A 4,971-nucleotide genomic window follows, 5' to 3' on the forward strand; every position below is an offset into this window, starting at 1 on the left:
GGCAGGGGGTCGGACTAGATCTTCTCAGGTCCCTTCCAACCCTAGGAACTATGAAACTATGAAGTCCCCTGGGCTGAATGCCTGCCCATGAAGCCCAGCATGGGGGCTCCAGGGATATCCTCCCTTTGGGGTGTTCCCCCCACCCCAGCCAGGCACCTGATGGGAATCTTCCCCTGCTGAACCACAGAGTGCTTGCCTCAGCCCCCAGGGAGTCTCCAGGGGCTTCAGGGAGTGGAGAGACATTATCCCAATCCTCCACAGCTGGTTTTGCCTTAGCTGCTGTGAGTCTAAGCAAAACTAATCCTGGGGAGCAGGGGAATTTGCCTCTGCAACCTGGGCTCTCCCTGAGACTCCCCGTAGCTAAGGCAAGGGGTTAGCGTGGGGAAGAATTCCCCCCAGCTCCCTGGGCTGAGGGACCCTGGGCTGGAGTGGGGGGAATCCCTGCAAGGCAGGGGCTCCCCAGTGCCCCCATGCTGGGCTACACGGGCAGGCATCTGACCCAGGGCACTTTTCCTTCCCTCCTGTGGCAACAGCTGAAACAATCGGCAACTGGGAAGGGGCATGGAGGGAATTCCCCTCAGGTCCTCAGGGCTGCCTGGGCTTGGGAACTCAGGCTGGGGGAAACCCTCTAAGGGGGAGGCTACCCCAAGGTGGGCCAGCACCCAGACAGGGGACTTTTTAACCACCTGGGTGCGGGAGGGGACAGCAAGGAATTGGGGACACTTAGCAGGGCTGGCAATGGCTCTAGCACCACCGCCTCCTTGCCCCTGCTGCCTACTGGCCTGGGTCAGTGCAGGCCTCCCCCTCTGTTTCCCAATTGAAAACTGAATGTCAGTTCAGTTGGTTATAGGTTCAACCTACACAGTTTAGAGGAAGTGGCCTAGATTGAAACAATTCAGCTTCAGGCTTTTTGACTTTCTGTACTGAGCCTAGAGGGAAAAAATCATGGGGCCAAAAAGATAACAAGCAAGGAGGACCCTCATTCTGTGGTCCAACACTGGAAGCAAAGATAAAATGATTTTTGGCCCTTTTGTCCAAGGGTAGTCATGTGTTTTACTCACAGAGTCTCCTTCTAATGACAAATGCATCACACACAGATACATGTACTGTCATGTTATTATAAGCAGTGGCATTGTTCTAGGTCACACTTCAGTGACAAGGGACACAATGGAGTCAGATCAATGCATGCAACAGGACATTTTGGCCTGCACAGTACAGGGTGATCTAAAAACAACCAGGTTACCAATCACTAGTATGCCCATTCTGCTCCTTTGTGTAAGCTGGATGTGTGGTGAAAGGTGTCACAGGAGAAATGAGATTTAAGGAAAGACAGCAAAGCATCTGCTGATGCCACATAAGCCTGGGTAGGCTTGTGAAAGAGGGCTGGAGAAGGCTCAGTATTGTACACATGTGGGTTTAAAAGTTAAGTCAGAGTTCCTTAGGTTTGCTACTAACAATCCCCTCAGCTGCCTTCTGCTTTCTCCAAACACAAGCACATACTCCTTCCTGGGATACTGTCCTCCTAGGCTACCCAGGAGTCTAGCTTCAATAGAAAGGTGTTCTTCTACCTGCCTGGCTTTTAGGTTTGGTGATTAGGTTGCCGCCCTACACAGAGGTTAATGTTCATATTCCCTTAGGGAGAGATGAACTTTGAACTTGGGTGTCTCAAGCTTCTTGCATCCTGTGTGGGTTCCCAGGAACTGAGACCACTACCACAAGTCTCATTTTAGTGCCAGAGAGTTGCTAGTTGTGAGTTTTAGTTGTTCACAGTTTCAGGGGGTTACACAGCATGTGTGTGTCTGTGGCAAGAAGGAATCACGATGGAGTAGAAACAAAATTAGATGCCACGGTGGTAGCATTGAATCATGTCTGAGCATGGGATAAGCTTAGATACATAGGATAAAAATGTAGTTGCATCAAACATTTGGGTACATAAGTACAGTTCAGGCTAATACATAAGAAAAAGTAGAATGTTGTTGGGCAACTTAGATGCCCCGAAACTATGTGACACAGGTAACTTAGCAATGAAAGAGAATTCTGCCCTTAAAGTTTATTTTAAACACAAACTGAATGTATCATTACCCCAAAATTAGAAATTTGGACCATCAGACCTTCTCTTCCAGACCTAACATTTATAATTTTATCTTGCACATAGTCATCTTTGTATACATCTCATAGTTATTTTCCATCTTTCTTATCATACTGAAAATAGAAATATATCAGTTGATCAAAACTCAACAGCAGTACTGGGTGCTGCTTCAGAATGGATCTGGTTAACACAATGACAATTTAATCTAAAATTCGTTGACAATGACCACAGACTAATTAATGGGTGGTTTCTCAAAAGCAGGCATTCTGACACCTTAAAAGAAACACCATACTTTCTCACTATAAAGTATTTTTTTAAATCTCTATCCTGAGAATTTGGGGAGGAGGCAGCAAAGGGGGTTCAGTTTACTGAAAACAACATCTGCATTTTTATTTGGAATCTACTTGTTCATTTTAAAAACAACTGTTTAAGGTCCAGAATCAAATCACAGGTAAAAAACAAGACAAAACAAAAACCTGAGAGAGAGAGAGAAACGGGCACAACTCAGAATAGCCAACAACACTGTTATTAGGGCATTTACTTAAGATGTGGAAAATCCATTTTACCTTTGTTCCAGGTCATTTTTGTGTCAACAGATTCACTACAAGTAGGGTCTTGAACCTCAAAACACCTATATCCCAGCTGACTGCCATAACCACCAGGCCACTGGCAAGTCTGGGGTGAGCAAAGAGTTTCTTTTTCATAAAAATGAGAATGGGGTTTTTGTTTTGTTTTTTTTAAATTGTGCCCAGCCCTACCTATGCCACTATTAATATGGGTCAATTTTAAGGGAAAATATTAAATGGTATTGTGCAGAGCCTTAACAGTGCAACCAAGAAGCTTGTTTGAAAGAGTTAAGCCCTATTATCCTAGTTACACAACTATCACCATTGATACGAGGAAAGGTTCAAGTAACGCAGGAATCTAGCCGCAGAATCAATATTTAAAACATGACGAATGGCTTCAAAACTAAGAAAACACACCAATCAGCCTCGCATATGAAGTCCTGCTCTAATGGAAAACATAGCTAAGTGATGTAAACAAAGGGGGCAAAGCAAGTGACAACACACAAGACCACCCATCGAAAAGCCAGACTGCTTTCTTCAAGGTTATCTGACTGTTTCTTTTGTCTGGGTTCACACAATGACAATTTGGTCTGAATCCTGTTGACAGTGACCACAGATTAATTAGATCAGTGCTTTTTCAGATGTAAACATTCCTAACTTAGAAGACAAATCTTATGTATAGCTCCCACTATATTTGCTAAAAAAAAAATCCTTATCCTGATGGATAATCTAACCCTGAACATTTCCTCCATAAGTCTGTGTTGTCTTTCTGGCAGCAGTGGAATGTGAGGGGTCTGAAGGATGTAGCACTATGGCCGAGATCCTCCATAGTATCTTACTGAAAATTTGGTTTCAAGTCTTTTTTATGTTCGTATCTTTTTTATTGAGAATTGTAAAAAAACATTGAATGCAAGAAAGTCGCACATGGCAACTACAGCCAAAGGATACAACACTATCAACAAAAAGAAATGCACTTAAATATTTTAAGTGCATCTGAAAACTCTGCTAACACGCTTTATGGGATATTGAAATAAAATGAACAAATGAGTAGGATCGTTTTTCTTAACTGCAAACAGTCAGAAAACTAAAAGCACGGAAGAGATTCTGCCACCTCTATTCATAGCACCTAGTACTTCATTTCATTGCTAGCTCGTTAATCAAAGGGACTATTCATGGAATAAAATGTGACTCATAATGAGTCACGTGGTCCTGAATAATTCAAACAATTATTTCATTTCTTTCCTTTAGATTCTCCACTCCACCCTTCCCCCTACAATTTCTAGGGCTAGGTGTTGGTTTATGGTAATAACCTGAGTTTTCTATCCAGAAAATGTCTCTCTGGCTCAGTATCTTGCACCTCTTTTGCAATTCTTGTCACCATTGTTTTGACTTCTCTACTTTGATACATTAGTGAAATACTGTGTAAAAGTAACTAAAGAGCTCCACTAAATTATTATGATGCACTAAAAAAGATTTAAAAAAACTAATTCCCTTGCCCATGCGAGGGCACAGCTCCCGGTGCAGTACTTCTGAGCAAAGAAAGACAACCAATAAAGAGCTTTACTGATTACTACTTCAGGACTGTGCTACACAATTATGCCTGCTCCTCTTGAGACAGCCACACAACGGAGGGATCTGCAATACACTAGGAGCCAAAGTAACGCCCTACTCCTTTTGAGAATGATATCCATCTCCGACAGCAAATATAAAAGCAGTTGAAACGAGATTTCATGGGCCTCAATTCCCACAGCTTTTTCCAGGCGTCAAATTTGATCACCATTATAAAACAGTCTATGTGAGCAGCCTGGACACTGTAAAAAATAAAAACAAATCCAAACCCTTTAGTTCTGTGCGATTTAGAAAGTAGAAAGAATCAATTTTGTGGAAGACATTTTGATGGAAACTGGACAGCTTTCAAATCAGTTTTCTACCACGTAAAGAAAGGAGCTCCTTTCTCTTTGTTGGGCTATCGGGCATTATTCTTTCACTCTGATCTACCTATTGTGACACAATTTTTGACATTCGCAGAAAAGAAAGCAGCTAGTTGTTTGAATCCATTTTAAAGAACGAAAGCATAATAGAATTACACGAAGAAGAGAGCCGTTGAGGTAACAAATTAGCTTGTAAGGAGGAATGATACTGAGGCAATTAAAATCATATCAAATAGCTCTTTAGCTCCAATGCAGCTATTTCTTTCCTTAAGGGAAACAATGTCCTTTTGCAGCAGCATTTTTTGAAAGAGGGAAAAGATTAGGCATGCCAAACAGGACTTTCATCTTCCAATTGTTATTCCTTTTTTTTTTTTTTTTTTTTTTT

The sequence above is a fragment of the Gavialis gangeticus genome, unplaced genomic scaffold (assembly GCF_001723915.1).
Source record: "Gavialis gangeticus isolate Ggan-Ray unplaced genomic scaffold, GavGan_comp1, whole genome shotgun sequence".
Lineage (NCBI taxonomy): Eukaryota > Metazoa > Chordata > Crocodylia > Gavialidae > Gavialis > Gavialis gangeticus.